General features: G+C 38.6%; 2 protein-coding genes across 4 annotated transcripts in view; one reads left to right on the forward strand and one right to left on the reverse strand.

The window, feature by feature from the left end:
- The window catches only part of GREM2 (gremlin 2, DAN family BMP antagonist), a 562614-nt gene that overhangs the window by 89923 nt on the left and 449924 nt on the right, over positions 1 to 22767 (reverse strand). The window lies entirely within an intron of this gene.
- The window catches only part of CHRM3 (cholinergic receptor muscarinic 3), a 281911-nt gene that overhangs the window by 71237 nt on the left and 187907 nt on the right, over positions 1 to 22767 (forward strand). Inside the window, exon 2 of the mRNA XM_075497394.1 lies at positions 14148 to 14260. The gene's annotated coding sequence lies outside the window, so the exon portion shown is untranslated. The remainder of the gene's footprint in view (positions 1 to 14147; positions 14261 to 22767) is intronic.

Raw genomic sequence — 22767 nt, forward strand, 5'->3', positions numbered from 1 at the left:
CCTGATTCCCATGTGTTGCTCTGCTCCTGCAGGACAATTCCTTGGAGCCCTTCTGTCTCCACTGGAAATACAGAGCTCCTCCAGATCTTGCCGGGAAGGTGAAGATCATGATCATCTGGCTTGGAAAGGCTCTCGTATAGATGAGCTCTGCTACCACCAGGCATGCCGCTGGATACTTTGTTTAACTTGCTGATGCAGACTTCCAGGAATCCCGTGATGGGACAAGATGAAGAGCATTCTCCAAGTTGTCCATCTGACCCCGAGTACGTGTAGTTTTGGGCAGAGTTCAGTACAGACATAGATCTTCCCCTCTCTCAATATCTAATACCCAGTCAATAATGTCTCTGTACATAGGAGAATAGTAACAGATAGAACATTATTCTTCCTTCTTCACAGCAATGGGGTTTTCCCTTTGTGATGTGTTTTCTTACAGAGGAATAAAAATGTGCTTTCTAAGCTCTGTTACGTACCTTTCTCACATACTTGCACAGAAAATTCATCCATTACTAAAATATTGCTATTACCTTTGGCTGCTTTATAGACCAGTATATAAAACAACATCTTTTTTCCTTAATATAGGGATGTTGAATTAGATCTGGAATTTAAAACAGTTTGTTCCATAAGCAAAGAAAATAACTAAGCTTTATTTCTTGTGGATTTGTTTTCTGTCTTATGCCATCTACATCTTCCTATCCTCCTTCCTCTGGGTGGACCCAATTCAGAAAGGATGGTGCTAGAACAGAACTGCAGCTGTGCCTGAGGCCAGCAGCGGGAATGGCTGCAAGGAAAAACAGATTAGGCTGAGTGTTTCTTGCCCTTTTTTTTTCCTAGGCATTCTTTCATTACTGGTGTCTGTTTCCACTACCTGTTCATCCTGAAACTTGCAGAAACCTCACAACTTAGGGACTCACATCTGCATTCCATTTTGGAGAGTTTTCACTGAAAACTGGGGGAAAAAAAACCACACCCACCTTCTAAAGAGGATGTTTCTTCATTTTGTATTATCATGATTTCTTTGTAGCTGATGTTACAAAAATTGATTATACTGACATTAGAACTGCTCATTCAGGTGAACATGTATTTTATTGGAGAGTGTCTGAGTGGCAAGGTTTGCTGATGGTGTAAACTTATTTGGGATAGTGAGGGAAACTGTAAAGAATTGCAGCGGGATTTTAGGAGATGGAGATAATACCATACATAGAAGCCACCACCACATGTGGCTCTGATTTTTGTAACGTGTCTGGAGGCTGGGAGAAAGGTGGGGTATGCTTGGGGATCACTTATGTTACTGCTCGGGCATTTGCTTTTGGCCACTGTTGGAAGTGACAGCCTGAGCTCATTGGACCCCTCTCTGAGGCAGTGCAGTACCCTTATGTTCCTACGAGTTTCTGAAAAGACGGCGTGTTTAAGAAGCCAGAAAAGCTGTTTCAAGCGTGACAAAGAACTAAGGAAAGGAAAAGCGTGAAAGGAAAGAAAAACAAACAAACCACCCATGCATAAATTGTACGTGGGAAGAAACAACTATAATATGGAGAATTTATGATGTAGTTCATATAAATATAGGAAATAAAATGTGTAAGCCTGTATTTCGTATTAGGAAGTCTTCAGCTGTCTCACTTTGGTGGCCTATGCTCTGGTTTATAAAGGAAGATGTTAGCATCTTTGGGAGAATCAAATGTTTTCAGGTCACTGGACAGGAAAATCTTTAGTTTGGCTGGATGTACAAAGTGAACGTCAGCACAAATTCCACAAGATGAGATTAAAATCATACATTTACAATTACTGTCTTTTAGAAACTTTTGGAGAAACAAAATCTGTTACAAAAATGGTTTGTTTTGCCTGGAAAGAGTTGGTCATTAACATTGTTTGACTTATCATGGTCACCATCTAAAATATAAACACAGTTCCCTGTCCCCAGAATGTCTGAGGAATTGCTGGTTAACCCTGCTTGGAGGGAAAAGTCAGCGTGTTTCAGATCTCAGCCTGTCAGAATTGTCACGTACTGTTGCAATTACAGATGTAGATAGTATTGATCTTTATTGATTTCACTGGGATATATTGAAACTAAACTCCACACAGGTAATCAATATTTCTCTCTCCCTGCCCCCCCCCCCCCCCCCCCCCCCCGTTTTCTTCCCTCCCCAGATATCCTACCTGTAGAAGCCAGTCTCGGAGGTAACCCTAGGGTTGTTATGGTTTTGGCATGTACTTCCTCATCAGCTTTGTTCAGGATTGTTGAGCGTCTCCTTGTTTTCATTAATTCATGGGTGATTTGCTTTAAAAGCAAATGGGTTTTTTAGAAAGGAACCTGCAGTCTTCAGCTCCTCTGTCTCTCTGTGTATAATTGGTACGTTGTTCGATGAAGTTATTGGTGAAAATAAACCCTAATTAGAGATGCTAGATTTCTTTTCTTCTATAGAAGACTCCTTGGGATTTTTTGGTAGTTACAGCCAAATTATCCCTTCTGAGGCAGCAATCATATCACTCGGGCTCATTTTACTCTATTTACCTCTCATATACTTTCATCTGCCTGATTTTGAACTACAGATTTTAAAACTAAAAAACTGTCTAGTAAAGTCATACTTATTGCAAGTAAAAAGCCTTAAGCCTACCCTTAAACTTATTTTACCATAATGTAGTCTACATTTTCTCTCAGTCTCTAGTTTTGTCACATTTATAGTTTATGCCAATAGGATTTGGATGGAGAAAACAGAGGATTTGAACTCAGCCAGTGCTGTAATTTTCTTAGTTAGGCATTGCACATTTTGGTTGAAAGCTTTATAAGCTTAATGTGCTATTTCTATTATTTTGAATGTCTGAAATTTGCTACTGAACTTGAATTTTGATACCATAGCAATGGATGTTCTATGAGTACCTAAAAGAGTTATAGGAATTTCAGATGTATCCTTCTAATTATTTCCTGTGGAGAATAGGGTTGAATTTGATGCTCCTCTTCTATATGATCTTATTTTTGCATTATTGATGTACTGTATGGAATGCTATGGTATTTGAAATCTTGATTTCCTGTAGCTTACGTGATTTTTTTTTTTTTTTTTGAAGCAAATTGCAAAATGAATGGACATAAAGTACAACAGGCTTTCTGTGAAGAATGTCTGGGAAGAACATCATCTTTCTATTAAGAAAAACAACAGTGGTAGCAAAATACTAATGAAAATTAAGCACTTAAGGCATTTTTAGTTATCAGTTTTCTTTTTTAACAAGGACTCCACTCTTTCTTAAAGACAAAAATAATAAAACACAAATCTAAGTAAAATACATGTCCCCCTATCCTGCCTTATAACTTATTCTTTGGAAACAAACTAACAAATCTGTTTTGAGTGTGTTCAAACCTGAGACTAGTTTTTTCAAAATCCTCTAATACTTTAAAAAAGCTTAGAACTGATAAAACAATATGGTTAAATACCTTCTATGTGGAAAGGATATCTCTTGAGCAAAAAATATGTCTCAATTTTGGAGATTTTTTTAAAGTTGCAAGTTCCAGGACACCACATGTTCTGAAGCGTGTCTGAATGAAAAAGAAATCACTTTTTACATGTAATCTGATTTTAAAAACAAACAAACAAACAAAACAAAAAAAAAGAGAGAGACAATAAATAGATTGTATTTGTTCAATGAAATAAATGAAACAGTTTCTAGTATTCCACCAGGGTAAAACAATCATAGCTGCCCCACCCCCACCCCCCTTTCCTTTTGATACCAGTTACAATATGGGATCACAGTTTTGTACGCTTGTAGGATTTGTTAAGAACACAATTATCCTGTTATTTTGTATAAAGCACAGTTATAAAGTTACAAGATTCCGCGGGTAGTATGAGATAACAATCATGAATAATAAGGATAGAGGGATAAAGTTGTGACTGCAGGAGAGTATTACGTTTTAACGAAAGCATCTTTCTTTGTTCTGTTGAATTATTCTAATTGTTTTATTATGGGATTTTGAAATAGAATGTATATAAAGAACAGTAACCTGTCCTTCAAGCCTTCACCAGCCTTGAAATCATTCTCCTCTCCAGTGATTTAATTGTTAAGTGACAGCAAGTGTTGGATGTTTATGCTCTTCTCCTTCAAAAGTTGCCTATTTCAGAGGGCAGAGGGAAAAGTAGGATAATCAACGAATACTGGTGACAGTACATAGTGGTGCTTACCATTCAAACACGGTGTTGAAACGTTTTTCTTCGCACGCTGCCTGACCTCCTTAATGCAGCTAGAAATCTGTCAGCCTGTCCGTAGCCGGAGGAGCGAGGCTCTGCTGCTGTGCTCACTGGGATGCGTCTGAGCACGTGGGCCACATGCTGAGCTCTCCAAGCCGGTTACCGAGTGAGGAAATAAAGTCAGCGTTTGGGCTGGGTATTCTGGGCTTTCCTGAAAGTATAAATTTGCAATGACTAAAACATTCTTTCTGGGTCTTTGAAAGCAGGAAAAGCCATTGGCATAGAAACCTATAGCCCAATTTGGTTGAATTAGCAAAGTTATAAGCCACAGAGAAGAGAGGCTGAGGAGTTGTTTTATTTTGACGGTACAAATAGTGCTGTCTCTTAAGCACAAGCATTTGTACCTGTTTCATCTACAGAAAAGGTACGGCATAAAGAGGAGTTTCAAAGGAAGGGGTTCTGCTGAAGTCTATCAAGACTGAAAACTATGATTTCTCTTTCCATTTGTATTTCTAATTCCTATTCTAATGAAACAAAAAAGAATGTTATGATTCTTCAGACGTCTACCTAAAGTTTATGAAGTGATTATCCCTCCATATAGAGCATGTTCTTGCTTGCCTTTTGGAAGCTTTTTTAATATCTGAAGGTTAGCCTTTAGGTCATAGCTTTTATAGGTTTAGCATAAGCCTTTAATCTCTCTTTAATGATTTTTGTGTGTAACTTATTCTCATAATTATTACTAATAAAGCTACCACATAGCAAAGTACAGTACATCCTTGTAGTATCAGAATTCTTTATCTTATTTGTTTATTTTTTATTAGCAGAAAAAATACTGCCTGTCTCTTCTTATTTCCCCCTAAAAGGACCTTCCTAGACACTACAATAGCACAGAGCAAGAGTAATGTAGAAAAAGAATATTCAGATTTGGCTAACAACATCTTGGTCAGGGAAGCGGTGTTAATTTTGAGGGAAAAGGTTGCTGATTTTTTTTTTCTCCTCTCTTTTTGTTGCCTAGGGTTAAGTTACAATAAGAATTATGCTAAAACAGTAATAAAAATAGGTTTTTAAACATTGGGTTTTATCACCCATATAGAAATCAGTAATATAACTTGACTATCTGGGGTTTGTACAATATGTACTTATGCTTTAATACTAGAAGACATCTGCTGAACTAATTTGCTCAGCAATTTAAAGAGCTGCATATATTGTGAACTGAGGCGATTTCTCAAAGCCTGTTGAACGTCATACATCTTATTCATTATAGCAAGATTACTTGTTCCTTAGCGATTTTTGCTATATGGTATTTTCACAGAAAAATAAATGTAATGAAACTTTCTAACTCTACTTTCTTCTCATCTCTTGTGATTTTTCCTCCTACTTTTGGGATGCTACTTCCAATACAATTCTTCTAGCAATGAGAAGAAAATTTGCGGACCCTGGTATCTCCATTATTTTTTTGGTACCTCAGAGGAAAAATGGGCCAGATGGCTCCCTTCCCCAAGAGGCAGAGAGTAATTTTCCTGGTTCCTGTATTCCCTGATTTGAGTTTCTAACCTTCCCTCTCCCCAGACCTGCCGCTCTAAACAGGCGGCCTGTGAATTGCCTAGAGCATCACCAGCAAGCTTCAGGGTAAAGCAACATTTCAAATGTTCAGTAACTCATGCATGTACAAGGTAGGTGAGGTACAGTATTGACACTTTTCAACTTCTTCCCAAACACTTTTTAAAACTTTTTTTTTTCTTCCAGTGCTATCTGCTGCATCCTTTGAGAAGTGCCCGTATGTTTCTAGCTTGAACCTCTAACTGTAAGACCCCTGAGGGCTTTTGGCTGCCTGTACCATTGTAAGTGCATAAATGCTGGCCATGCTTCAGCTGGTAGTATGGTTTAGCAAAAAGCAGCACCAATGCACAGGGGAGTTGAGAGCTCAATACCTGTTTTATTGCCAGTCGGCAGAGCAGGATGTGAAGTTTTGGGAACGTATTTGATTATCCTGTGTGTTTCTGAAAGAAAAAGTACCAGGGAAGTTTGTCTTGCTGGTAATCCTCAAACCTTTCAATTTTGCAATAACCCACTTTCTCGCACTGCCCCTGTTAGGTTTTCTTCAGTTTAGATGATGCAGATAAGTTATTCACCATTCTGAAGTGCAACTTTTGTTTTCCTTCTCATTGTATTTTTTGGGGATTGGGGGCTGGGGGGAGGAATCGGCATTACACACCTGCATCTGTAGAAGAAAACATTGAGCAAGATGTGGGGCCCCAGAGGAAGTCTTTAGAGCAACCAAGTACATGACTATAAGGGATCACAACTAATGAACACTAGACGAACATGTAACATCAAAAGTTGCCAGGTGAAGACAACTAATGCAACTAATACGAAGGCCATGAATGGACAGACAGTTGAACAGTTTTATTTATAAGGTCATGATTAACATCAGTCTGTGCACTGCACACTGGTCAATTATTGACTGCTTAAATTACCTTATATAGTAAGACTTCATCCTGTAATCCACAGATTCTGAAATGGCTGCTTTCTTTTCCCCACATCTTAAATTTTATCTTTGCTCCCAAGAAACCAGGATTGTTTTCACATTTTTTAATCCCAGTTAGTGTGTATAGTGGGTATTTGCTGCACCAAGTTGGGTGCCCTACATACCAGTGAAGAGGAGGATGAATGACCCTTCTGAGGAGATTAACAACAGTCTGTCATCCCCTCACTTCTGAGTCTAAGTCCACATTGCTGGTGTTGACATGCATTAAGGAGGAGGTGCCATGAAGCTGTTCCAACCTCGTTTCTCCCAGGCAGGTTTTATTAAATGTAAGATAAGTGGTATTTCCAGCTTGCTTTATTTTTTCCACAAGTGATGATATGGCTGGCATATTTAGAGGTTTATTGTTAATTAACACCAGTTCATTAAAGGATTAGTTCTGGAGGCACATGCTAAGCACAACCACGTTGCTGCTGTGTGAGGGTCAGTTAACCAAGGGAACAGTGTTCTGCTCTCAGGTTCTATCCACGCTCAATCCTGGATAAGGATTCTTTCCTGGATAAAGAGATTTTCTTTTGATCTTGTTTTTTTGTTTTTTTTTTTCATGAACTGTTACTGCTAGATGGTAGAATATCTGCACAAACCATCAGTTCTGACTTTATTCATTGCCCTCCTACTTTATGCATATCCCACACAAGCAAAAAGTGATGAAATAACAGTACAGAAAAAGTTGGGTTTGGTTTTGTTGGGTAGCACAACAGGCTGCACAGGAACTTCTGTAGTTCCCCAAAATATTATTTGGTTCATAGAACATGAAGACAGAAATACTTGCTTTGCCAAGCAATATCAATGGCTGTTCACAGAATTTAAATGTGTTGAGAAGCAGTATTTTTGCATGTGATGTCTCCTTTCTGTTACTGATATGGTAAAAATATTCTGGTGGGTCAGCCATTTTCTGCAAGGTGGAAAAGAAATATAAAGCTATTCCTCTAGCATAAAAAGAAGAAATAGGGAGTTGACAGGGACAGAGCACAGTTGTTGCTGATGTCCCGATGTTGGTCAAGAATCTGTTAGAGACTGTATACTGCCATGAAAATGAATCTTGCACCATAGAAAGGATGAGCACTGCAGTGCTGGAGAACGAATGTCACATTTTCATTACATATTTGCTCAGAACAGAGCTGTCTCACAGGAAATACATTAGCCCTATTTCTTTGCCTGATGTCCTGCTAATGGAAGAGAGTGAGTGACAAGGGAAGTTCATGGACTGATTTAGGAGGAAAGTCTTTTTAAAATTACACAGCTTTTAAAAATTATACTCAGATGATATTAAATGCACAGTTTATTACCACGCATATAAGAAGTGATATTCAGAATGTGTTGATATAAACTGACATGTTGATTCCTCTGTTCTGCTCCCTTAGAGCAGCAAAATGTTTATTTTTTCCCCCAAAGAGCTTAAAAAATGTGCAGACAAATATCGACATAGCATTGGAAGCATTGGAAGGCTTCATGCATTGGAAGGCTTCATGCAGATCTGAAGTAAATAGCCTAAATGAAGACCATGGTTTGAAGGGGAAATTAAGAGCAAAATGTTCATCCAACTACTTATAAAAAATACTCAACAGAAATAATAGATACCACTAGTGACTACGTGGAGTCCTACTTAAATTTCAAACCAAATTGACACTGTTCATCAGTAATTCGTTACTAGAATTTTTCTTTTAAAATAAATCACAATAAAATCATAAATAATTTCACATACATCACAGTGTTGAAGTGTTGAGGCAAAAAACCTTAAATTCATTGCAAACACTGAATGATGATGTAGTAAGGTGGGGGATCATTATGGAGAAAAAAGCAAAGAAAGATGCAAGAGAAGTGTACATTATGTTTCACAATTTCACTTGCTCTACTACAAGCAGTATTGACTGTTCAGAGATCACAGGTAAATAGTCCTTCCTTCCTGAGACTCAAAATCTATTGTTTGAAAAGTTAGTATCAGCCAATTCTTTGTAAAAATTCAGATTATTTTTTTTTTTTCCCAACAATGCATGCTGCCAGATGCACTTTTAATTAACTGTGCTCCAAATGCAGCTTCACTACATTTATTTTTTTGGACATTTTTTTCTTTTTGGAAAATAGCATTTTAATGGAAAATCATATTCTTTGGCCTCTGAGTGGTAGATTTTTTGTTGTAAGTGTAAGCTGAATTGGTTACACTTTGAAAATGGGTCAGTGGCTAGTAGAGTTTGTATAAGGACTAAAAAGCGCTTTATCAGTACTCATTAGACATTGTGGTTATAAGGTCTCACTGTTAAAACAAACTTGAGAGTTTCAAGCAATAATATGCTACTCCACAGTTTTTAAATATTGCATATTCATAACATTAAACAAAGTTTGATTAAAACAACAGTTATAGTAGTTGCCAGGGGTCAAAATGTTTGGTCATTTGGATGTGATCCAGTTTTGTTCATTCTAAGGGGACAAATGCATCCAGTTTCTCTTCCCGCTGTAAACAATTAACATATTGTTATTCTTCAGTGTGTTATAATAATCAATTGGCATTTAGCAGGTTGGGGATGCAAATCTTAGCATAACCAAACCTAATGAGTGGTTTTCATCTAAATAAAGAAAATTATATAAATAGCAATCAGTTTGAACATAGTCAATGATTTAAAGCAAGCTGTACGTTGAGTGTTTTGTCATGAAAGCTCTTTAGCACTTGCATGCATTTACAAAGTGCGTCCGTCCTGGTTTGCACAGCGTGTAGCTGGCAGCACCCTTGGGGTTTTGTGTTTTGTTTTTTGTTACGTTATACCAGGTAGTAACCATGGGTTTGACTGATTTAAGAAAAGAAAGAACAAGGGCCAAGAATTATGCTTAGAGTTAGAGGTACAGGTACACAAAATGTTCTCCTCTGTGACACGCTTTGATGAGTGAAAATTAATGTATCCGACAACTAAACGTGTACGCAATACTAAATATGTATTTGGGCTCAGCGGGGTGCAGGCAGAGTGGCAGAGGCAGTGCCTGCACGAGCGACCGCGCGCCACTGCCCTTGCAGGGGAGCAGCGCGGGGACAGCTTGTGTAACCGGACGTAAAGGCTGTGCCAGTGACTCACGGGTTTTATCTCTGCAAGCCCAGCCATTTGCAGTTAGCTATTCGAGATTAGCCTTTCACTGGTTGTGAAATACACACAAAATACCTGTGGTTTCTAATTAGTTTTCAGTGCAGGTTGCTTGTTAGGGAAAAAAACCTCTGCCTTTATTGAAATAGCAGCTTAGATTTCAATAGAGAACAATGCTTGCAAGCTACTTCTGTCAATAATGTTCACTTCCTTCAAAGCAACTTTTCTAATTCATGACATCAATTGCTAATTCATGTGCCATCTGGATACTTACATAGCTGCATAAGACACTCAGGAAATTGCCCTTTTTTAGAAATGCTTTTGTGGAGGTCGCAGAGACATACGTACGGTCTAAAACTGTCTCCACGCTTCTGAGAAGTGAATCCAGGATAAAATTTTTACTTCATCCTCGGAGACTGTCTGAGTCTTTTTGTATTCCACTGACCTTAGAACCTCTGCTCTGGGAGCTGGCTGCCCTTCGTGCTGGAGGTGGTTACTGGTGCCAGTCCCTCTACCGGTGCCGGGGCACTGCTGACCTTGCGGGGGCTGGCTGCCCAGACATGCAGTACCCATACGGTGCTCATGCACAGGGACCGCTGTTTTTCATGTAGTTGTAGGTGCAATTGTAATTTCAACCAGATGTTTTGTGTCACAAATAAACTCTTCCCGTCCACCCGTGCCACTTAAGTGCTGGGACAGGTCAAGACTCTGGCAGCAATGAGCAGATTTTTAGTTGTTTGCGTTTCAGGTGTTTTGTAACTTTCACTAATATTTAGTAGCTTCCTTAAAAAGCCTCTATATTGTGAATACTACCTTATTTGGTTTTGTGTGTACTCAAAAAAAATATAACTATGTTAATCCTTGCAAGGTTTATTTTTCTTTCATATTCTTAAAGTATTTGAAAACATCAAAGTCTTTTTATGGCTTTTAATTTTATGGGCAGTCCAAATACCACAGGAAGGCCAAAACTTGTGTTGTTTTGGCTCTGCAGATGTCTTCTTGAAGGATTAAGGCGGTCAGCAGAATGTGTCAACACCATTTCCAGTTTTTTAAGTCGGTCACTAAAGCATCCTTAAGAGCAGCTTAGGAATCTAGTCCTGCAAGACAAAGTCCTCAATGGTATGATTGAATGATGGTCAGGGGCTTCTCTTAAAACGTTTTAGTAACTTTGCACTTCACAGCAGTAAGTCAGTTCTCTTGCATTTGAGACGCAATTACCGATCATGTGTATGTAACTAGTCCATTGACATATAAAATAGAGTGCATTTACTTTAACTGCAAGTTTACCTCAAGTTCTGAGAGTGTAATTATTTAAACAAAGGTGTAGTTATTCAGAAATTATAATGTGACTGCAGCAGTTATCTGACCAGGCCCTGTTCGTTGTGCACATTGATGGCTTTCTACATCCTACAGCTTCTCGCACTGCAAAGAACAATACGCAAAGTTTGTGAAAATTTTGGGGAAGGTGCTGCTTTAGTGGAAAGGGGAGCATGTGCTGATAGAAAAAAGACTCTTGGAGTTCTCACATTGATTTTATATCTTTTAAAGGAAAGAACTAGGAGAGTGGAAAATTGTCTCCTCACAGTTTTCTTAAATGTAGGAAAAAAACCCCCCAAACCTTGAATTTTTTTTTTTCTAGTTTTGTGATTGTTCAGGTTGAGTGGTTGGTTTGTTTCTTTTTGGTTTTGGTACTTTAAACAGCTGGAAAGAAGTCGCTCAATGAAGTCTAAATCTGTTCAAGGAGCAGTGTAGGGGAAAAACTAGTTATCTGATTACCCACCTCACCATCTTGGCAGGGCCAGGCTTGATGCCCTTTCATAAGTTCAGAGCTGGAAATGATGAAAAGAAAGTTATTTGAATAAAATAACAAATCACTTTAAATAAGTTACGGGAAGAGCTTATCATAAAGATAATGGTTCTTGCAGACTTTGAGGAAAAAAAAAGAGAACATCCTGTAAAAGACCCCAAATAACCATATCAATTCTGTTCCACATTTTTCACATTTTATTTGAACTTAATTTTGTTTTTAGAAAGTCTTACATCTTAGAAGTTTGTACAGCTTAATACATTGACATAGCAAAGCTGTGAACTTGTAATACTGGGTTAAAATACTAATGTATTCATATAAATACTGTCTTCACTGGTAAAATGTTTCTCAAAAGAAGGGCACAGTTTGACGTGCGTTTCAGTAGTAGCAGCGGCCAGTGAAGCAGTTTATCTTCTCCTCTCTGTGCCTACCCCTGCGCTACCTCATCCATTACGCCAGCATTGTGGGTTTTGTAGCAAAGTGGTGAACTGAGTGGGGAAAACAGACCTGCCTCTAAAAAAACCCAAAACAAACCAGTTTTTGAAAAGTTACTTTTGAGTTGGCCCAATTCCCCACTCCTGTTCCCTTGTGCTGAAAAGACAGCGGGGACGCGAGAAGCAGCAGCAATAAGTAGCCTGGTGTAGGATCTGCGTCAGGTTGCTGATTGTCTGAACAAAGCCTGACTGTACTTGAAACTAGAAAATTTTGTCCTTTGAAAGAGCATTAGCAAATGAGTACAGAAAAGTGTTTAGAAGAACACGCACACCAAAAACTGTTGTATGTGAGTAGAATGCCTTTTCCTAAGCCTATTTGTTTTGACTTTCCTGCAGGTCTCCACCACGATAAAACATTCTCATGTTTAGGACAATTAAGTATTTACTTCCCTTGTGAAATAAATCTGGATAAGGGTTGGTTATAGTAACTTTGTGTATGACATTTTCTACCCATCCAGTTTTCATAAATTTACGTGTCACTTGGCTGAGCCTGTAATTCAGCATTTCTAATGGGTTTTTAGAGAAGAAAGGCAGACCAGAAAGGTTAAATGTTTGGAAGGATCCCGTAGCTGCCCTTAAGCTATTAACAGAATTTAGATGTAGAATTTCAGCAGAAGGGGGCAAAAGAAAAGTGTGAGTGATGCAGACAAAAATAATCTGTGGAAAATGGTCAGAAAATTATATTCATTTTACCTAAGTTTTTCTCATTAAAGGTAAAAAGAAAATCAATTCCCTAGCTTTTAAGATCTGTGCACTTCTATGGAAAATGTAAAACCCCGCTTCAGAGAGATCTTTGAATCTCATTCTGTATCTGATGAAAAGCGTGTTTTGCAACTGCCCACTTTCAAAATGTTCCATGAAAGAGGAACTGCCATGCTGGGATCACACTTTCACTTTAGTCTGGACTTTCTTTTAACCTAAGATTTGATGTTAAATACAACTGAAATAAAAAGCCTCTTTTGAGAGGAAATATTTAAATCTGAAACTATTGAAATGGGATGCTTCAAGAGTGGTAGAGCTCTCCCATCCCTTTTTGCTTTGAGGAAAAAAAAAACCAAAACAAAACAACAACAACAACAAAAACTAAAAACCCCAAACAAACCCAAATTTGTCAACTCTTCAGTTTGAGCCAGTGTTTCAGGGGCTGCACTTTCTGGGAGTTTGGAGGAACCATGAAGAATGGTTCTGTAAAAAATTCTTTCAAGAAGCTCTACTAAGGATTTGTTGGGAGAAAACAAGATTGCTGAAAATTGCTGACGTTATGTGTTATTCAGTGAAACTCCATCGGCTTTTGCCTCAGTGCTGTACAGCTACTTGGCCTGGAGCCCGCCTCTATTGCCCTTCTGCCATCATCTGTGTTTAAAAATGCAACTTTGAGATCAGCTCCTCAACTGAGCTTTCTATCATTCTGGCCTTCACATTTAGTGAAATAGAAGCAAAGAATTAATAGGAATACGTTGCTGTTGGTGGGATGCCGGGCGTTCCTTGTTCCGCGTGTGCTCCTAACCCAAGCTAAGCAGCGTACCTTGCGTTAGAGGTGTTGGCGTTGTCAGCTGCCTGCCGACCTGTGCGCCAGGCTGCGGGTCCAGCCAGGCTGCCCGCTCACACGCGGTGCCCTTCCCCGTCACGCACCTTTGTAGTTAATTCTGGCGTGTGGATTTCATGCTTTGGTGGAAAGTGCACTGGGAAGTCCTGCATAAAAGGAAGAAAAAGGAAAATAAAACAGCGCTTGAAAATGTTGTTTTGAGTAAAATGCTGATGCGTAAAACTATCATCATTAAACAACGAGTAAAAGATCTGAATCCTGAAAAGTCAGCTGAAAGCCAAAAAAACCTGCAAAAGAACTGCAAATGAAGTATCTGAGCAAAATACATTGCAGTGGTTGTAAGAGAAGCTCTGGCTGGATGGCGATAGTGTGCCACAGGCTCTTTTCTAACTGTCTTTTTAAAAGTGTGCTTTAAAGAGCAGTGAAATTGTATTTTAAATAAGGAACACTCAGTTTTCACTATTTCGGTGTCTGATTATCTTTTGTGTGTTTTGTTTTTTGCTTTTTTTAAGATCTTGATGGTTATGGCAAAATCTTCCGTCAGCGCATGGTATAATGGGCCAGCGGTTGGATGATTTACAGTCATCTGAAACATGATACATACTTCTCCTCTTCCTTGCCCATGGTAAGTTTTGTTCCTGTACATACCTATAAAATACTTGACTTCAGAGAAGGAACTAAAAGTTTGCAGTGGCCCGCATTGGATGTTGTTAATTTATTAATTGTTAATTTACTGAATACATAAAAAACCAGTTCTTTTTCTTAAGCTGTTTGAGGATGTTTTAAAAACTTAACTTCAAACAATAACTGTACAAAATTTTTCTCTCTCTTGAATGATTTTAAAGCTGTGCAAAGATCCTGATACGCAGCTTGAAATGTTATCTTTTCCTTCAGCTTGAAAGCATCTTCACCTCCGTGGGGAGGGTCTGTCTTCAAATTAGATTCCAGCCAAATGTCCTTTTTGGTATGACACATACCACAACGTATTTAAGAACAAAATAACTGTTACTATGTTACAAATATAATTCAAAACACAAGGAAAAAAATAAATTGGAGAAAATATTTAGAAAGACGTTTTATTTTTGCACTGCTTCTATGTTTTGTGCCTACAATTAACCTGATTCTAGTATCCATGAGCAATGTTAAGTGTTGTATAAACAATAATATTAAAAGCAAGGCTCCTCACAGTGTAACTGAACTATCACTCCTGATTTACAGTGTCCAGGCATGCAATAAGGAGATCCAAAGCACTAGTTGTTTATTTGGCTAAACGCATTGACAAACCAAATTTGGATATCAAAATGTTCCACTGACTGCTCTTTAACACACCAGAAATAGCAGCCCAGTCTCCTGTCCAAATATCAGGTTAAGCATTTGAGGTTAAAATCCCCACTGTCTTGCTCTTCTCCTTTTTAAGGGTTTTGACATGGCTCTTACACCGAAGTTTATTTGTGAATGGTACTGAATTTTCTGGAATAGTTGCTTAGCCATTGTTCAAATCTGTCTGTAAATGTTTGTTACCTTAAGTCTGTGTCTAGGGTTCACGTTAGAAAAGATACGACATGCCAGCATGAAAAGTATCTTCTCTTTTCTATTCCTGTTCCAGATTTGAGTCCTTAGACGTACGCAGAAGTAGTGAGAAAAGCAGAGAGATGCAAGCATTAAGAATAGAAGAGGCGAATTAAAGGCATTAGTCAAAGCCATTCTTATGATATGCTTAAGTACTGTAATGAACTAAGACAGAGGCAATACAGTTTCCAGAGGTGTGTTTGCACTTGATAATGGAAAGGTGTGTTTAAATATCCCACATAAACGGATAGAGATATTTACCAGCAAAACTGGTTACTATTATTTGTGGTGGAAGTAGGTATTTACACAGTGAAACAGACAGATGTATAGCACATCTTTTTCATCCTTTGGAGGGCATCTTCTGCCTGCCTCTCTGTTACCAATTTCAGCTGGCTTTGCATTTCGAATGGTATGTCTCCCAGGTACTAACCATACAACTCTGAAACCAGGGAGCCAGATAAATAGCAAAGAAAACATCACCTCACTTGCTTCCGCTGGCAAATTATTGAGAAAAAAAAAATATTGTTTGGGCTATCTAGCACCTGTTGATTCTGCAAGGCAGTTCCCTGGGTATTCATTGAGTTCTGCATTGTTCCCTAACCAGGCTTTTTATTTGCCGAATTAGCCGATTTGCTTCAAAGACTTGACCTTTTCTTTTCTCCTCTTCCTTATCTGCAATGTGCCATATATTTCTGAGCCTGTTTTTGCATCCTGCATGTGCACTGATTCATGATGAAATAAGGGCTTTGTGACAGGTCTGGTGGAAGAACTAACTTCTTTAAACAGCGAAAAGGATGTCTATCCCATATGTGTAAACACTGCAGGATTTTGACTCCTTTCCAGAGGTCTGCTACACCACATTTTACTGCAATTATTCCCTGTGTCCACTAGCATGAGAACAGAATCCAGTCCACAGTGTTTCCTTTGTGGCCAAACTAAAAAATAAAAAATTAGTGTGATGATGTCTTAAATTGTTTAAGAAATGCCGTTTTACATTGCCTTGACAATTAAAGAAAACCCCACCTGCTTGTTTTGGCAGTCGTCTTTGTCAGAATTGCTCCTCTTTGCAGTCAAAACTCTTCAAGCAAAGAGGACGTGTGTGAAAGGGTATTTTCATCCCCCCCTCACTATTGTATCCACTCAGGCCTCACACGGGCTCTCAAAAGCCCCGTGAGTTACCCCACTGCTTCTTTCTAACCAGATTAAAGCTAAGGTGGACGTCAGGAAGTAAACGGAATGTCACCACACACGATGTGAAGCCTAGAAGATTTTCTCCCCTTACTACCGTAGCTTGCGGAATGATATCTGGAGGCTAAATAAGCCTTACTTGTCAAATTCAAACCCTACAAGAGGAAAAATAATATTCAAAACAGTAATATACATTTAGAACCTGTAAAATAATAATGATTATCATAATAGTTCCAGCTTGTTCCCAAATCCTATACTCTATTAGCTAGACCAGGGAAACCTACTGCAGAAAGATACGTTAAGAGGATGAAGTCAGGCTTTTAGAGGAGATGGTGGGATATGAGAAGAACGTAAGTGAAAGGGAAATGGAATCTCTTACAAGGAAAGAGTACTAGAAATGCAAAATCTTACATCAGCCTGTAGTTATTGAGTGTCGTCTTTATCTTCATTCTGCATTGGACCAGCTGATATCAACTTTGGCTGGTTTTTGTGGCTGGAAAGCAGTCAACTCGGCTGAGATTAAAAACAACAACAACAAAACCCCCCCCAAAAAAACGAACAAAAAAAAAAACAACCCCAAAACCAAATAGGAACAATGATAAAAAGTGGAAAATCTTAATTGTCTCCTATATATTGAGAAAATTCATATAGTATTTTAAGATTGAATGGATTCTTTTAAAGATATTGAATATGTAAAGTCAGCACAGGATGACAAAGAAGCAATAAAGAGCGGAAGCCAGGTGCTGTTTAGGAGACATTTATGATAACCAAAAAGATAATATATAAAACATCAAAGGTCAGGACATCTACAAACAAGATAAGTGGTACAGACCTTATGTTAAGTTATAAGACTAATGAAGGAATTTTTAGTACATAATTGTATCAACTTACTTGGAAGGCACAGTGAAAATAAATGTAGGAAGCTCAATAAAAAAACTGTAGCAGGTATCTCAAAGTCCTAATCCTTACCAGCTGTATTTTCTGAGTGTTATGTAGTATGGACAACACCAGCAACTGCTAGGCAATGTTACACTCCTATTACCTGACTTTAAAAAAAAAAAGGGGGGGGGGGGGGAGGGGGGCAACAAGAAGAAAACAGGGAGAAGGTCTAGCCCTGGATCTCAATTTCTCAACTCAAAACGATCTGTCAAAAACCATGTACTGAAACCTCCTATACCAACACTAAGTAATGGAAAGCTTGCGTTTTGGATGTTTCTGCTTCTGAACTCGTTTCAGCCTCTCTGTGCTAATGGCTCGTCGCAGTTTACAGATAGCGTCGTAACGCAAGTGCTCCATTTTAAGTGTAAATCATCATTAATAAGTATTAAACCCAATCAACTTTGGTTATTCCCATTGCTTTCTCCTTACTGTGGAAATTCAGGCTTCTCTAGACTGCCACTGATTTTGCTTAGAGTGTTGCTCCGTCAGAGTCCACACAGATGCATTCAGGGCATCTGGGTCGGTCCTGCCATGCCCCCTGCTAGCCAGCCTGCCCAAACACATCCGGGGCTTCGTTTGGATGCCAGAATAAATGGCGTAGCAGGGACACTGGGAGAATCAAAATGAAACATGCATTATTCATGGAAGTGATCACAATCCTACTGAGATGTATCCTGAACTGAGATGCATGCAGCTAATAAACAGAAACAAAGGAATAACTGTAAGTGTTTGTCTTGAATATTTCTGGTTTGGGTGAATTCAAACTAGGTTTTTAATGCTGCCTCAGTACATTCAAATAAAGTAAGAACTCCCCTTTGCCCTTTCTGGGTACTTCATTTTCAAGCTGATATTGTGATCTAGAAGTAGTGCACTATGTCAAGAGTCTTGAATAAATTATGCCACAGAAGCTTCAAAAGCTACAGAGAAACTAGCCTCAAAGTCGAGTATTGGTTAAGGGAAGGATCAGTAATTTAAGAGGCATTGCTGCTGATGTGCTGTCTACTAATGATTTTCTATTAGTAGAGAATCTTGACTAATGATTCTCTATCAGCGTGTCCTGATTGATGCACTAGTCAACGGGTCGCTGCGTCATTTTATTTCCTCTTAAAGAGCGTCCTTCTAATGTGAGTGTGATAGGATTTGGCTTTAAATGAACTGCTGCAAGCAATTTCTGTATCTGAATGGAGACAGGAAACTATTTTCACTTTCTATAGGTTTGAATTTGTCCATAGTTTTCTTCTGAATTCATAAATTATTTGTACCAAGTAACTACCTCTGCGGGCTTTTTGCATTTTAAAAACAATACTAACTGAGTAAAGATGCTTGGAATGAGAAGAAGCTCTCTGGTAGTGTTACTGTTGTGTTTAAATTCTATGCTCTTTGACTGCACCAGGCTCTTAAAGAAAGTGCTGGGTTTAAAGCTCCAGCAAACTTGCTTGAAAATATATCCAATGAATTAATATTTAATTTTTAGCCTTTCTACTGCGTTACTGTAAAAAGGCAATGGCAGCCATTTTCTACAAAAGACTAAGGGCTTGCTACTTTTGTTAGGATTAAAAAAAGCCACATGCAAATACTAGTAAACTGATTATTTGTTTTTATCCTTAGAATGTTAAGCTAGGTTTTTTTCTCATTAACCATTAGTGATATAAGAATATACTGCGAGTGCTTCAGATCTGGTTGGGTTTTTTATTCTCCTGCTATGAAGGTAAAGTTTCCAGTGGGAAACCAAGATGCAGTACAGAACTATCCAACCCATTATCAGTTTGATAGAGGAGGATCCTGGAAAGCTGGAAGGGTTTAAATGGCACGCTATCTAGGAGAGCCATATCAGTGATCAACTGCCTTTGGTGCCCTAGCAGCACCAGCTCTTCCCCTCAAAGTTAGACCTTGGTGAGCTGCAGGAAATTAGTGCAACTAGCTCAGTGAGAGAGCTTTGTGATGGGAGGGGTGGCTTTATTTTAGATAATCCGTAATTGAGTTGACTTTACCCCTTTGTGTTCTCACACTGGCACTCTCACAGCACTGAAACGCATGTCCAGGTGATCTGGCCAGCATCACTTGTGTGCAAGTCTGGAGGCCAGGAGATGCCAGCAGTTGCACCCTCACCACCTCTTTTGGGTTCCTCTTGGTTGGTGGCGACAGATGAGTTTTGGGGAAGTTCTTTTGTGTGATATAGGACCCAATGGTTGCGTATTTTGATCGTTCACCTCAGAATTTTGCTTGCTTCAGCCTCTGTAAGTGTTGGGCAAATCTGCTGCCCAGTGCTTGTGCGTTCTCCTGTCATGTTTCTCAGTGTGGCTGGGCTGGCAGGAGGAGGCACGTGGCATCACTGCGTGTGGCGTCACCTCTCCTGCCTGCTCACGCTTCTGACCTGCACAGCAGCCTGGTTTACAGTGTAATTAATTACACAGTTTTAATTTTGGATACCTAGCTTGAGAAAATGTGCCAAATGCTTACTATGAAAATTGAGGACCTTAAAGTTACCTAGGATTAAGCACCCAAAAAAGTGCCTAGAAAATGGAACTTTGTTTCGGTTTAAGAAAAACTAAATATATCCGTCTCCTGGTTGGTGGACGTTGACTGCTGAAGGCAGATGGTGTTTCCTGTATCCCTGAGAAGCCTGAGTTTGATAACTCCTGGAGTTTCTCATAGAAAGGATTCAATACAGACTTCTGAAAAAAATAATGCTAGAAGTAGTATGCTGCTTAGAGCAATCAGTCACTTTTTCTTTGTTCTTTTATAGTTAGCAGGCAGAGTTCCTTTCTGAATGCTTATTATTTCGGAGGTTTTGGAGGTTTATGTTACATAAATATACATGTTAGAACTAGATTTTTGTATGAGCATAATTCTGAAATAAACAAGATAATACTGAGATATTTAAAAGCTATGTGTCCCCAACTGTGGGAGTAGAAAGCAGGCCTTTGATAATCAGAGTAAATAATATTAAAAAAAACAAAAATTTTTAAAGAGACTGAATTACTTTCCCCCCCCCCCAATAATCTAAATAGTTAGAATACTCATGAGTATTTGTAAAACCCGGGGCCGTGTTGGCTGTAAGGCCCTTGGGAGGTCTCCTCCCACTCCAGGCGGGACCATCGCCCACCCGGATGCGGGCAGCCGCAGCTCTGCCCTTGCCGGGGCTGGCTGCCCAGCCCCTCCACTCCTGGTCCCTACTCACCCCGGGGGTTATTCTGTGCCACGAACCCCCCCTGGCACCTGGGGAGTGTCATGAGGTTTCTGTTGGCCCAAACCTCAAGAGTGTAAAGGTCTTTCCGGCTGGAGGCTCTGCCGTCAGCCATGGCAGCACTCCCCCTAATTTACTGTCAGTTGCATATTTGCCAACAGGACCTCTTTGGCAATCAGCAGGTCACTGATGAAACTGTTGAACAATATAGGCCACTGAAATGTACTTTTACAACGAGGTATGGATTCGTTTTTAATTATTTTCAACATACCAATGTTATCCTATAATCTACCTAATAGCAGAGAACTGTTATAAGGACTTGTGCCCAAATTAAACATAATCATTTTAAGACTCATTTAAAAAGTAGCTTTGCAAAGCACAACGTAGAAACCAGGTAAGAATCACTGCAGTTCTCTGACTTCCAACTGATCAAATGCATACAGTATCTATATCTCCTCTAACTTCATTTATTCTCTTAGCTAGCATCAGCAATAGGAGAAATGAGGACAAGGGGAAACTGGTAGAAAAGATATAGCTTCTGGAAAGCAATTTACATTTCTCAGCTCAGGGAAACAAAATCTAGGCTTTTGAAAGGACTAATGAAGTGCTTGAGAAGGGGAGGAATGAGATTCATAAGTTTAATTCATGCTGTTACAGCAGGCATCCACAGTTCAATTCTGCATTCATTGCTTTTAGATGAACTCTATATTAAAGCTGAGTAAATTTATTCAGAAATTTAGATAAGACTTTTTTTTTTTCCTTTTACTGTTGTCAATAAAAGAATCTAGATTTTGGCAATTTGTTAGCTTGAAGAGAACTATTTCATTGAGATCAGAACTGTTGCTAGAAAACTAGATCAGTGCAGATTTTTACAAGTAGATCAGTCATAATTTCTGATAGAGTAACTACTGTTTATAGATAATGTTCACCTTTTCAAACTCTCTGGTTACACTGAAATGCTATTGGATACCCTTCTTTACCAGAAAATTAACAAAGTTGGAGTAAACCAGCATAAAATCCTCAAAACTTTAGGGAGCGTCTTTTGTGGAGTTAATCTTTAACTTAATCTTTAATATCCTTCTGTTAAGTTTAAAGTCTGCATTTCATAAAACCATGTAACACTTCTCTTTATCAGCTTTCCTCTCATTTTGTTTCCTTTTGTATTGTACTGTTTTCTACAGCTTTACATAAACATGTCTTCTGACTGCAATTTATGTGAATTTACAGTGGTTTGTAGCAACTAATTTGGGCTATAAGTTTCTGTGGGTAAGCATTTCTCTTGGCAAATTTTAATTTTTCTGCTAAATTATTTGCTTAAACGCTGCAGTGAATTGAATTGTTATCAGAAGTAGTTCTTTGCCATGCTAATATTAAGGAAATAATTAATTTAGATACATCAGAATACTGATTTTGAATAATTGGTACCACTGGCTTAGTGAGACATGATATTTATTATTCTAAGGATTAATATATGCTGTTATATCTCAATGTTAGTTTGCTGTATGTCATTAACCGATGTCTGTCTTTCGTGTGGTGTGTGTATATATGTGTAAATAGACATACGCACATATATATAAAAAGATGAAAGAATAGTTTAAATTATACAAAGACACTTTAACAAAGAATTTGTTGGGGCGGGGGGGGAAGAGTATCATCCTCTTGTGAGAGATGAGCAAACCTGGAAAGTAATTTCTTTCCTTTAAAATAAAACCTAGACTTTTTTTTTTTTTAAATTGTATGCTTTATCTGTGTTCTGAATCCATTACCGTGCGTCTCTTATTAGAGAGATCTTTATAATAAAGGTAGGATTCATCTGGTGCCTCTCAGTTGTCAATGGGGAGAGGCAGGCAACTCCAGAAGGCAATTCCTCTCTTATATCTATCTTAGATACTTATCTTAGAAGGGGATGTATTACCCTCTGGAGTTGGCTGTGAATACAATATTGTTATTTCCTATTTTAAAAACAGGCCAAGATAAGCATGAAGAGCTCAATGCTTCCTATAGTTCTTTTTATTTTGTTGGAGCTATAGCAGTTGCATCTCTGGAGCGGCCACACTTGTTCAGGTGCATTCTACATTTTAAGTACACAAAAGTTCTCTCAAAAGGATAGAAACTTTCAGGCTGGAAGATACAGTACTTTAACCACTGTTATTGTGTAGCACAATTTAAAAAAAAAAAAGTCTTCTATTATACTAGTATTTAATCCAAATTGGTGGTGTTCTTTGGATCTTTTGTTTGCTTGATGGTTT

Source organism: Mycteria americana, chromosome 3 (assembly GCF_035582795.1).
Source record: "Mycteria americana isolate JAX WOST 10 ecotype Jacksonville Zoo and Gardens chromosome 3, USCA_MyAme_1.0, whole genome shotgun sequence".
Lineage (NCBI taxonomy): Eukaryota > Metazoa > Chordata > Aves > Ciconiiformes > Ciconiidae > Mycteria > Mycteria americana.